At 34.6% G+C, this 14243-nt stretch overlaps 1 long non-coding RNA gene and 2 other non-coding genes across 3 annotated transcripts; 2 read left to right on the plus strand and 1 right to left on the minus strand.

The window, feature by feature from the left end:
• Window positions 1-24: 24 nt before the first annotated feature.
• LOC141668442 (uncharacterized) lies at window positions 25-10920 on the minus strand. The gene is made up of 3 exons (XR_012553065.1): window positions 10725-10920; window positions 9014-9097; window positions 25-1340 (listed from the first exon to the last, which is right to left on the minus strand). It is a non-coding gene; the product is annotated as an uncharacterized LOC141668442 (long non-coding RNA).
• Window positions 1916-1987, plus strand: TRNAP-UGG (transfer RNA proline (anticodon UGG)). The gene has a single exon. It is a non-coding gene; the product is annotated as a tRNA-Pro (tRNA).
• Window positions 7922-7993, plus strand: TRNAP-UGG (transfer RNA proline (anticodon UGG)). Its single transcript has one exon. It is a non-coding gene; the product is annotated as a tRNA-Pro (tRNA).
• Window positions 10921-14243: the final 3323 nt, after the last annotated feature.

The raw sequence follows: 14243 nt of genomic DNA on the forward strand, positions 1-14243 counted from the left end.
TATTTATGGCTATACATTGGGAAAGAAGATGAAAATTCAGCCACCAATAAGTATGAATTACAATATGCATACAATTTATTTCTACAAGTCAAGGCCAGAGCAGCACCTCATCAAGTGTGGAGTAAAACTTTTGTGGAAAGCCTTAATTCATAGATAGATAAGGGTCCTCCAATTGTAACAGGACTGCAGGAGGACAAGTACAAACACTTGAACGAAAACAGAAAGACAAGACCAACAAGATATGCAACTTAACTAAGAGACTAACCAACTTAACTTAAAGAACTAAAAGAAAAGACTCATGACAATTCGACTGATAAGGTAACCAACTAAAAAAAACTCAAAGACAAGCCAACTGCAATCCCGTCACTGCCAAACACTTCAATTGCTACTTCAGAACAGGTCGAATATGTCATCTGCATCCAGGTATTCTTCGTGCACAACATCATGCATATGGGGCACATCATTGTCAACCCAGGGAGCATTGATACGAACATTTTCCATGAAGGCATCTGCTAACATTACCAGCCCCATTGGCCATAATTTCCCAAAAACTTCAGCTTCCTCCTCAACCATAGGAGCTTCCAGAAATTGAGGATCATTTATACCCAGACGGCCAGACCTAAGTCCAGATCCATGAGCTCCCCAATACGACATATAGCCTCAAAGAAAATATATTACCTGCAGAAAAGTTCTCCTCCCATCAACGATGCATACTCTGTGACACGGTTTCTAGCCGAATACACAAATCTGAAACTGCAGTTCCAATTCGGGTCTCTGAGCCTAACAAGGATTTGTTGAATCAGGTCCTCAACTTCAGGGTGCTGGTGCAAATGAGCAAATTGGATTGTACCATACGCCATATTATCAGTTTCAAGAATTACAGAATTAGCCCTCTCAACAAAACCTCTCAACCCTACATGGATTTCCCATAACTGGCAGGCTAAAGGAGTCAGATTTGGTATTGTACCTGCAATGCAGTTTACAAGATTTCCATCTGAGGTTTCTCAAAACAACACCCACACCAGAGGTGTTGCCATTAGGCATTGGGTTTGCGAAATGCACACCATGAATTTTGAGGGTTCCATTCGTTGGAGGCACCCAATGGATGTCCATATTTTTGCCGAGGTGCTGCTCAGTGATCTCGCATGCTACTCCTTCACATTTCCCACCAGGCTCTTGCTTCTTTCCCATGCAATTTCTGTCATGTTCCATGCAACAACTAATTGTGTTTGAAAAAGAAAACGGATGTGTCATAATGACTAGCCCTGTCCCAACTGCACCAATCAGGTTGCTTCAGGGTGTTGGCCATACCTTTAGCAGAGAGAAAAAGTGAAGCTAATCTGCACATATGCCAACGAATCTTCATAATTAGAGTGATACATGAGCTAATTTGTCAATAAAACTCTGTCTACTTCTCCCTTGTTCAGCTAATTTGTCTGAATAATTATTCATGTTTTAATTAATAAATCTAACAGAAAAGAATGCATCATGAATTACTGACACCTAAGATTCAAGAAAAGAACATACCCGTTGGATTTGTACAAGGATAGATTCTCCATTAACACATAAATCCGGTGTACACTGTATTTTTAATAAGCATTCTTCAGTCATTCATTAGCATAAAATTAGTCAAATCATAAGAATTAATTCCATCTGGTATTTTCTTAGAAGAGGTGTAATTATCCTAGTTTTATTTTTACTAGACCAAAATTGGAGAATTTGTTCCAGTGACTTGGTATAAAGCCACGAGCATGCTCAACTAATTGAACTCACATCGCCAACATTCAGAAGTAAGAACAGAAAATAATAACTTCATAGCATTGGTTATTTGAAATTGGTCCTTAACAGAACAGACCATATTGAACTCGCAGAAACACAGATCTTGTAGGAACAGATAACAAGAAACTTTGTTACTGGGCATTTGGTCTAGTGGTATGATTCTTGCTTTGGGTGCAAGAGGTCCCGAGTTCGATTCTCGGAATGCCCCCCTTTTTTTTGAAGTTATGGTTTGCAGAAATAAGGGATCCATGGTCATTTAAATAACTTGACCATTCTGAGCAACTGACTGGGGGAAAAGACTTGCGGTACCCAAAGTTCCCCCTGTTTTTTGAAGTTCAACGATTTACAGAAATAAAGGGTTGTGGCCATTTAAATAACTTGACCATTCCGAGCAATTGACTGGGGAAAAGACTTGCAGTACCAAAGTTCCACTGAATCAGATGTACAAGGGCAAAGACTGGGGAACTCAGAAATAACTTAGGCTGATGACTTCTACGGCCATTAACATACATACCGCAGTCTCTGACAAGTCAGGAAAGACGAGCAATGCAGTAGTACAGAACAAGAGGTAGATTTAAGCTATGTTGTTTATATTTATGGAAAACATCCATTCCATTATGGTTTGCAGAAATAAGGGATCCATGGTCATTTAAATAACTTGACCATTCTGAGCAACTGACTGGGGGAAAAGACTTGCGGTACCCAAAGTTCCCCCTGTTTTTTGAAGTTCAACGATTTACAGAAATAAAGGGTTGTGGCCATTTAAATAACTTGACCATTCCGAGCAATTGACTGGGGAAAAGACTTGCAGTACCAAAGTTCCACTGAATCAGATGTACAAGGGCAAAGACTGGGGAACTCAGAAATAACTTAGGCTGATGACTTCTACGGCCATTAACATACATACCGCAGTCTCTGACAAGTCAGGAAAGACGAGCAATGCAGTAGTACAGAACAAGAGGTAGATTTAAGCTATGTTGTTTATATTTATGGAAAACATCCATTCCATTATTTTTAACTAAATTTCATTTCTTCCGGTATGACAAACCAATGTTCATTTCTTCTCCCACCTGTTGTCTAAGCAAGTTAAACAATATTTATACTACACTTCATGCGTTCCCTGTCGTAATTTTTTAACCCTTTCTCCCGTCTCCAATTTTATTCGTAATTTTGATTCCATATCCACCTCTATTCAATCACAACTAACCCAAGGCAACATGCAGTTGAATTCATTTGAAAATAAATGTAAGAACATGAAATAGTTATATAAATTATGAAGAGAAGATGAGAGTTGAGGAGAATGATAGAGTATTGAAGATGTGTTTTTTGTGCAATTTCTGCCTAGTTCATTAAGTCTGATCTCCTAATTGTAGCTAGAACCACCAACTACAGGCCCAAGATCAGACTTAATGAACTAGGCAGAAATTGCACAAAAAACACACACACACTGTTGTTTAACACATGAGAGAACAAGAGAATTATTTTCGAATATAAACTGATTTCTGAGTTCTAATCTAATAAAAATCTGCAGTATACAATTTATAGTAGCAATAGAATATTCTAGATTATCATGAGCCTACTCAAATTCCATGTATAGATATTAAATGCAGAGTGTTCAAGAACTTTCTAATACATGAACCTATGGATGCATAATTGACTTCCCAACTATTCTAGAACCTTCATCTTGCAACACTTTCTCCCGTATGAAATGATAGTGCACTTCGATATGCTTAGTCCTTGCGTGAAATACTGGATTTGAAACTAGACGAATCTAACTCATATTATCACAATATAGCTCCACTGCTTCCATTTAAGAATGAGAAATGTCCTTGAGCAGTCTCGTTAACCATACACACTCTTGTGCAGCAAGTGTCGCAACATTATATTCTGCCTCTGTACTTGATAATGCAACAGTAGCTTGCTTCTTGCTGCACCATGAGATTGTAGCTGAACCTAAGTCAAAAGTATAGCCGGAAGTAGATCTTCTTGATGACAGATCACCTGCCCAATCTGCATCGGTGAATCCCCTAAGTAAAATCTTCGCGCCTTCTTTATACATCAGCCCATAATTCATTCTGTGCTTAAGATAGCGAAGTATCCTATTAGCTGCATCCAAATGTGGCTTCCTTGGCTTTTGCATGAATTAACTAATAACTCCAACTGGAAATGATATATCCGACCTTGTGATTGTCAAATAAATCAAACTTCCAACCAAAGTGCAATATGTTTTTTCCTTTTTTAGCTCTTTCCCAATATTAACTTTCAACTTCATATTTTGCTCCATTGGAGTAGGTGCTGGTCTGCAATTAATCATCTTGAATTTCTCAAGGATCTTTTTAGCATATTGACCTTGAGAAACAAGGATACCTTCCTTGCACCTTGATATCTCCATTCCAAGAAAGTGCTTTAGTTCTCCCAAGTTTTTCATCTCAAACCGAATAGCGAGTTCTTCTTTCAATTTATTTATTTCTTGCTCATCGTTACCGGTTACTATCATGTCATCGACATATAATAACACAAGAACGTGCACCTTGGAATCTTTCTTTATGAATAAGCTTGCATCGGCACTTGAAGAAACATATCCACAAAATAAGAGGTATTGAGCAATTTTTCCAAACCAGGCCCGTGGTGCTTGTTTAAATCCATAAAGAGCTTTCTTGAGTCGGACAAACATAACCTGGAAAATTCTTTGATTTAAATCCCGAAGGCTTCTCCATGTAAATCTCTCTATCAATGTCTCCGTAAAGAAATGCGTTTTTCACATCTAGTTGCCAAAGTTTCCATCCTTTTGAGGCAGCCATAGATAAAGTAGCTCGAACGGACGTCATCTTTGCTTTCCTCATAGTCCAACCCGTATTTTTGGGAGAAACCACGAGCTACAAGCCTCGCTTTATATCGATCTATACTTCCATCAGATTTATGTTTGCCTTTGTAAACCCATTTGCAAGAAATTGGTTTAACTCCTTCAGGTTTGGGAACTAGATCCCATGTCTCATTCTTATAAAGTGCTGATATTTCTTCCTCCATAGCAGCTTCCCAGTTCTGATTGCCTTTTGCATCTTCATATGTTGATGGTTCAGATTCATCAAAAGGGACAGCAAAGAAACATTCGGTTATTTTATCATAATCAGCTCCAATAGTGTAGTCCTTGTACCTTTCATTCCTCCTTCGTGTTCGAAGAATCGGACTCTCAAACTTGTGTTGGTGTCGAATCCTTCTAAAAGAGTCTGAGCATCATAGGATTTAACTCTCTTCCCTTTTAGCACCGTATCAGCATTAATACTTTTGATAATTTCAAGAATTTTGAAATCGTTTAGACCAAATAAAACATACTGACCAGAATTTGTAAGTTGAGAAACAAAGATCAGATTTTTTGTCATACCAGGAACATGAAATACACTGGTCAGATTTACAGGTCCTTGCACTGCCATCACCTTGGCATTTCCTTCCTTTTCAATCGGATGAATAGAATTATCTGTTGTCACAATTGCTTTGTTTCCTGTATATACCTTTTGTAATGACAATAAGGAATTGTTACCTGTTAATTGATGAGAGCAGCCTGAATCAATGATCCAATCTTTTAAATAGTCTATAGTTGCTAGACCATCTTAGTATCTCCGCCAATAGAAGTTAGTGCAGATTCTTGTACAAAGTTCCCCAAATTTTTTATCTCGGTTGAAAGGCATGTTTCCCTTCCAGCAGAATTTTCCTCCTTATTTTGAGAAATGCTTGCATTTCCTTCTACAAATCTTGATCTGCAAAACCTCTTTATGTGTCCAGGTTTGCCACACCTGTTACATATCATCTTCTTCCTTGCCTCGTATTGTGAGTTCACCGTATTCATCTCCTTCTGTCTAAAATTCTTTCCCGGCCAGCTTTTGCGTTCATTTGAATCCTTGAGTCTCCATTGCTCCTCGCTGCTAGAACTCCTTTTCAAATCAGCTACTCCTTTTGGATTGTTTCTCCAATTCTTGTAGTTGTTGTAGCGCCTTCTTCCAACAAACAATGCATCGTCATTTTCTGAAATTGAAGCTTTTGCCATCTGCATTGCCAAAGCTTCTTGATTGGTTAGCAGATTCTCCAATTCAATGATGTTGGGCTGATTTCCCCCTCCTTGAATGGACGTCAAGAACGGGGTGTACTCCTTCTTTATGCCACGAATTAGATATCGTCGCATCCGTGCTTCCTTGATAGGCTCATCCGGATCTAATTCTGAAATTTCGGCACATAAGCTCTTTACTTTATGAAAGTACTCAGCAATTGTCATGTTCCCTAGATTTTTATGAGATTAGAAATCAGAAATCAGATTATATTCAGATATAATTCCCTTGTTCTCTCATGTGTTAAACAACAGTGTGTGTGTTTTTTGTGCAATTTCTTCCTAGTTCATTAAGTCTAATCTTGGGCATGTAGTTAGTGGTTCTAGAAAACAAGGCTTTCCCGCACTTAATCTTCCATTTCCTTCGTACTTCTGAATTTTCAGGGGTGTCCTGAGGAATTCTGTATCACCTCCATCGACGATATCCCAAAGATCCAATCCTTGGAGATATGCCTTCATGCACATCCTCTAGTACTGATAATTGTTGTTAGTTAGCATCTCCATACCAAACTGATTCAGTGCTTCACCATTCATATCCATCTCCTAGAATACAAATACCAGCAACAATAACAGAATTTCTGCCAAAAAAACAATATTCTGCTTTCCTTTTGCGAGCAGACTTTACTGAGCATAACAGCTGATACACAGCTCTGATACCAAGTTGAGAGAATTAATGAACACTCTTCTAACTGTAGCTAGAACCACTAACTACAGGCCCAAGATCAGACTTAATAAACTAGGCAAAAATTGCACAAAAAACAAACACACACTGTTGTTTAACACCGGAGAGAACAATGGAATTAACTTTGAATATAATCTGATTTATGAGTTCTTATCTAATACAAATCTGTACTGTACAATTTATAGTAGTAATAGAATATTCTAGATTATCATGAGCCTACTCAAATTCCATGTATAGATATTAAATGCAGAGTCTTCAAGAACTTTCTAATATACTTGACTTCCCAACTATTCTAGAAACTTCATGAAGTTTGCACAAATTTCAAAAATGACAAATATTATATAATATGAGACTAATTTCAAAACTACAAAATATAAATATGTAGTAAAAATCTTTGCATTAAACTTAAATTTTTAGTAAACTTTAAATTTAGGTAAAATCAACTCATACATTTTGTGCAGGGTGACTTTAAAAAATTTAAAATATCAGCACTAATACAAATTCATAACCCTCACTTAATGCATATCCATTAGAAGATAACTAAGCTCTCTAAGACTATTTCTCTATTAAGTTTAACTATTTAGTCCTTTAAATGATTATATCTAAAATTTTCATTATTTTATGCGAGGTACTACACAATCTCACTCACTCCACCCAATTTGTAAACCTCTCACTTAAGGTAAAATGTGAAAATAAGCTGTTAAAACCTTAAGAGGGTTGATTATGAGATAATATAGCCATTACTTATATTATAGATTAAAGCACAATTGTCGTATTCCATAAATTAATGCTTGAAACATAGCCTAAGAGATATATCAACAAAGTAAAAGTAACGCCACTATAGACAGTGATCGAACATAAATCTAATCATGGATTAGACAAATGTAAGCCGCACTGACAGTGAGGATTCTTTAAGTCTAAAATCTTTATATAATGTATGTATGTTCTTAAAAATCAAGTAGTAGCACATGGTACATTCTAACAAACTTTCTCTGTTTGTTCTTGTTTATACTCAATTGCATAAATTTTAATATTTATGGAGAGAGAGAGTATCCTCTAGGCTAAGCCCTCCCGATCTTTCCACTATTTGTTGTTTCACTACTAGATCGAGTTGATAAAAAACTTCCTAAAAATACTGTTATAACAACTAACACAAGATATTGAACATCCGCCATGAATTTTGACTTCTCCTAAACAATACACCTATATTAAAATGTATATCACATTTTTAAATGGAGTGAGTACTGAAAGTCCAGTAAGCATGACAATATTCATACTTGATGCTCAGCAATGCAATGCAGCACACTTTTATTAGGAGGATCTATAGTCAACTAATAAAATACCAAAATATTCCAACAACTGGGCATTTGGTCTAGTGGTATGATTCTTGCTTTGGGTGCAAGAGGTCCCGAGTTCGATTCTCGGAATGCCCCTTTTTTAAAAGTCATCACTTTTAAGTTATTTAGTCTTCAAAGTATATTCCAATCATTATGTTTTCTTTTGTCATTTGAATTCCACAACAGAATATAGTCAAGTAAACTAACTGTATTTGGTACCAACAAAAGTTTTTTGCTCTTCTGTTGCTAAATCTGACCAACAAAAGTAATAACAGATAGTAGATACTACCCTACCTATAACAACCAGAGGCATTTATAAAACTTAAACCTATGCAGACAGGTAAATAACTTCTTACCATGAGAAGTTGAAAATCAGAACTTACAGTTACTCCTAGGGATTAGCAGAAAAACTATAAGTGACCAAATACCATGTTGTAACCACATACAATCAATAGAAACTGCATTTTAAGCATTGAAACCATACTGTACTACGGACCATGATTCTTACAGGAGTACCATTGATCGATAAAGCTATTGGGACAATTTGAATAAAGCATTACCTTTTTAGCTAGGACTCCTTAAAATTGAAGACAACATTGTACTGTCCTTTTTGGCTAATTAATAAATTCCGACTGAAACAAAGTTTTAGGTTCACTAGCATGAGGATCAAATAGCGACAGAAAAATCGAGCAAGGCAGCGGTGCATAACAGTATGCCAAAGTAATTTTGTTTGGTGTGGTAGGGATAATAAAGCTACAAGTCAGGATTTGATAAAAGAAATTTAGGCCATGTTTGTTACATTGTTGTATGATATCCATTCTTCCATTACATTAAACAACTTTAAAGAATCCATTCTCCCACTTGTGTCCTCTATAAGTTCTGCAAACTTTTTAATTACACTTCATATTATTCTCTCCTGTATCCAATTTCTTTTACCTCTTAATTATATTCACACTTTCACTTTATAATCACAACAAATATTCCCAAGTCCCAAATAACCAGTAATGACCTTCACTTCAATGTAAGGGAAATGCCATACGAATACAACAGATAGTGAAGATAAGTAGAAGTAACAAAATCTGAGCTTGTAGGAAATAATAAGAGTGAAGAAACGACCTTAGGATCACACTGAATGCAGAGACGATTATATGCCATCCAAAGAACGGGAATCAATCCCTACTAGACCCTGTACCACCTAGTCTGTATATGCAACACAAATTATCAATTATATACATATAACAGAGACTAATTTTAATAATATGTAGTAAATATCTCGGAATCAAATTTAGATTTTATTTTGTTGTAAAGTATCAAATTTAGATTTTCAAATTTTGGAAATTTAGCTAAAACTAAATCGTCTATATTTTGTGCAAATGACAACTCCAAAATTACAATATCGTCTTAATACTAATACGTAGCCCTCACCTTAATACAAATTTCATGAAAAGATACTGAAACTTCAATGTGATGTTCATTCATCGGATTAGAATCCCCTAAATATTAGCTTATTTCAATCACATATTCTACTGTACTTTACCCTTTAGTAACACCATAGACCATAATTTATCAATCCTGTATTTTAATCTTGATATTAAAATACCTAATGAAATGGTGATACCATTTTAATACTTTATTTCTTAATATGAACTAAAATTTGAACAAAAACTGTTCAAGGTATCCTTTTAAGGGATAAACAAATATTAATGAAGAAAGTACAGCTAATAGATAGTTTAGGGATTATAGTAATCCACACAAACTTAGCCCCCGGCCATTTCTTTGTCAAGGATTAACGACTATTTTAATTCTGGCTACTTTTGGAAGATAATTTAGGGCCAGTTTGGCATTGTTTCCTAACCTGCTTCGCCGATAAATGCTGACAGAAGAAGCTATAAACAGTCGGAAAAGCAACTCATAAGTTCGGTAAGTTTTTTTTTGTTGCAAAAGCTATGAATTAGAGTTTCTCCCAGAAGCTATGTTACCCGGACTTGGGTATGGGTGTCGGACACGTGTTCGTATCCAAGTGTCGGACTCGGAAATATTCTAAAAATTTACATGTTTTTGACCTAAAATAAGTGTCCATGGGTCCATACCCATCTCTGAGTGTCTAGTGTCCGACACAGGTACTCGAAGCAAAATGAAGACCCGGGGTAACTAATAGTAAGCAACTCTTGTTTTATTAAGCCCTGCTTTAGAGCATATTAGCTTAAAAAGCCTTTTTATGGTCCAAGGGGACACCGATTCCGAAATGTGTGTAATCTCACACTCATCGTCTAATTCTTAAAATCCTTAATAACCTAAAATGTCAAACTAATCAGTGAAAATAATTCAAAAAATAAAAATAATTCAAATAATATAAGTTTGAGACCAGATCATGGATAGTGCTAGTGCATAAAAAGAGCGTCCGGCTTTGTTTCAGGTCTTGAAATTGTTGGGCTTATTTGCAAACAGGTGTCAGGCCTTGCAATATAGTCTTTCAATAATCCGGGCATTTTAGCTTTTAAAAAAAAAATCGGCTTTACCTAGGGTTTTTAAATCCTGAAATCACTTTGGCTTTCTAAGTATTCAAACTTTATCTAAACTTTTCCCAATCCATTGAATATAAGACCCAGGTAGGGTTTTAAGTCCAGTCCCGGTCTAGACTTTCACAAACCCAGCTTCTATTTTTTGGCTTTTTACTAGGGTTTATGGTATAAGGCATGGGATGCAATTGTAAATAATAAGTTATGATGAAACAAATATAGCCTGAGAGAGATAAACTAATAACAAGTATTTCAACATAAATCAAACGTATGTATGATTATAAAGCAGACAACAATAATAATTGTACCTTATGCAGCTGTAAGACAGCGAAACCGAAGGAGGAGATTCTGTATCTCAGGAATCTTCATATATAACAAAAAGTACGCTCGGTTATTAGCTCGGTTTTTACCGGTTTCAGTTTGATTTCGGGTTTACTCGGTTTTTTGCTCTACTACTGAGATCTAAGTTTTCAAGGGAGAGCGCATTCTCCGGGAGGAACAACTTTTAAATTTTGGACCTAAAAGGCGATACAGTTTCCCGGGAAAGACTAATTTATGCCCCTTGATTTGTATTTTTAATTTATAAAGTCTTAAATTTATTTTTTATTATTCATCAAACTTGTCAATGTGACTTTAATGACCGTTATGATTAAATATTATCAAAGAAAAAGTTTTAGTTTCCTTTTTTGATGAAGTTAGAAAGAAGCTGTCAAATATTATCAGCTCACTGAATTTTCTTACAATGTGATGAACGTAAACATAATAAAATTCAGAAAATCTCTTCTACAAGGAGACTGTTAGAAATGGAAGAAGCAGAGTAGGAAGAGTCCGAGGGACAAACACTACAAAGTACATCCAATCTATGTCTGAGGTCTATAACTCATAGATGTTACAAACCACCTGCTGCATCAGATACAGGAGATGTTATTCATAGAGAATCTACATCAGTTTCCCCTGTTCTATAGATTTCGCAGAGGAGGTTGTTCCAATTAGTACAAGAAAACAATGCGGAGAAGTAGTTCAATTATAATGAGTTTGTGCCTTTCAAACTTTAATCAATTGAAGCATTTTAAAGTTGTTATAAGTTTCTTTTCCCCCAGTGCTCACCATGGTAATGCATTGAAAATTCTGTTACTAGCATCACTGAACTAATCCAAAATAATTTACGAGTCCGGATACTTAGTCTAGTGAAAACACTTTCACCTATCTCGGTTCAAACAACTGTACTGTACTTCAGGAATAATACTCCTGGGAAAGGAGAACTTAACATTAACAAACAACTTTGATGATTTCAGAACAAAGACAGAGACAAGTAATCATGTCAAACCAACGAAGATTGTTAATTATGTAAAAAATAACAATAAAAGATAGAAGAAGTTCAACACAATCATGAATAAGGGAAAAGAAATGTAGTATTAATATCGAATTTCTGAATATTAAAAATGCATTCAAACAGAATTATACATAAGAAAAGCCACAGGAGATATCCCCTGAAAGTGTTATAACGCAAAGGCACCTAAATCCTCATTCAGAATCCCAATCTGGTTCCCACTTTGATTCCCAATCTTGTTCCACATCCCCAAGTTCATTGCCTAACTCATCAAATTCATCAAAGTCCGAATCTAGTTCCCAATTTTGTTCATGATCCAGAAGATCATTGCGTAACTCATATTTTAGTGTATGATCCAGAAGAACAGTGTATGAATCATCATATCCGTACGACGGTTGCCTAATATCATCCCAGGCCACTACATCTGATTTTTCAGGCCTAGTCTCGATGATTTCAGATGTGTGTAGATAGGATACAAAAGATGCGAAACACTTTAACTCTTTCTGATGAACCTGTTTAGCAAACATACAATCTAAATACGCTTCTTCATGTTTCTCAGCAATATCCCACAAATTATACAATTCTTTCCAGGTGCAGCCCTCGGGTAACGTCTCAACATGATTAAACTTATCGGCGGCGTTCTTGACTTGATTACAAAACTGTTCCCACACTTTGTCATCGTAATAATCTACATGTATACACATCTTCTTGTTGTAAATTAATTGCCATCGCACGCAACGTGTATATATATCATTCTTCCGCATCTTCAACCACAAATCATCGGAAAAACACTTGTTCTTCCACCACCAATCGTTGTTATTCAGTAACTGTTGCCATGCAGAATTAACACACTCCAACTTTGCTAGCTCCTTGCTGCACAAATTTTCGGAAATCTTCAACTTTAATTCAATCGAGCATAATTCTATGCCACAGACATTATCTTTAACACGTTTTGCCATGCCTACTTTTAACCCTCTCCCTTGCGTTTGCACAGGTATTTATAAGTTAAAATTTTCTAAGAAACCGTTTTGCCCTAGACAGGAATTCTATTCCTCGTACAATTTAGTTCTCGCATACAGATTCGGACACTAGTTTGTATTTATAAATTACGTTATGACTTATTTCAAAAATAAAATATAAATAGATTATTACTTATTTCATCTTTTAAGAACTCTACTAAATTAGTTGAAAATTTGATAAGGTGATATTTCTTTCTGAATCTCTTTAGGAGTCGTTATCCGTTTGAATCAAGAAATGTTAAGAAGTATAGATTCGGATAATATTTTTTTATATATTTAATTTAACATTTGTTTTAAACAAATCATTAATTTTGTCTTCACTTTCTAAGAAAATATAATGTTCATTTCATACATCGAATGAATAAATATAATCATTATTAATGAAAATGTGTTTTATTTTATTAATATATGAAAGTAATTATTAATTATTTTTAAGCACACAATGAAAAAGTAACAAATTACACATGCTGTGCAAGGGTACCTATACCTCCTCCTACCTATCTCAATCCCGAGGATTGTTGAATCAAACATAAGTTTTCGTAATTTCATATCCTTATATTTGCTTAAATTGATCAAATACACCTTAAACTCTATTTTTTTTAAAAACTGTCTACTAAAAATAATTTTATACACAAACTTTTACCTGCAAAACTTCAAATACTTCACAATCAAAAAAAAAAAATACGCAATATATTTTTCCTTTATTTTTTATATTACATATACTAGTTTAAAATCACGGATTCTTTTTTAATATTATACAATTTTTAAATATAAATTGAATTGTAACTATTATAACGTGAAATTTGTTAGTTCAAAACTTTTATATGATTTGATAATAATTATATATATGCACATATATTTATAAGAAAATAGCGATCAATATTAAATTGATAGTACATTAAGCATAACTATTCTGAATCTATTTAGGAATCGTTATCAGGTTTGAATATGACGGTATAGATTCAGAGAATATTTTATATATATATATTTAATTTAACATATTTTTGAAAATTAGGTTAATTTTTTATATTATATTTTTTAAAATATAGTAATCTTTCTTAATTATTTTGTTTTCACTGACTAAGAAAATGTAATGTTCATTTCATACATCAAATGAATAAATAAAATTATTATTAATGAAATTTATTTTATTTAATTAATATATGAAATTAATTATTAATTGTTTTTAGGCAGATAATGAAAATGTAAACGAAAAAATGAAATTTAACTTTATTAAACATGGTCTGCAAGGATACCCTTCCCTCCTCCCACCTATATCAAAACTCATTCCCGAGAATAGTTGATTCGAGCACGAGTTTATACGTCATTTCATATCCTTACATTTGCTTAAATTAATCAGACAACTTCACCCTCTAAATTTTTAGAAACAATATATTAAAAATAATTTTATTCACAAATTGTTAAATGCAAAATTAAATACTTCGTAATCAAAAAACAAATATGCAATTGATAGAAAA

The sequence above is a fragment of the Apium graveolens genome, chromosome 6 (assembly GCF_009905375.1).
Source record: "Apium graveolens cultivar Ventura chromosome 6, ASM990537v1, whole genome shotgun sequence".
Lineage (NCBI taxonomy): Eukaryota > Viridiplantae > Streptophyta > Magnoliopsida > Apiales > Apiaceae > Apium > Apium graveolens.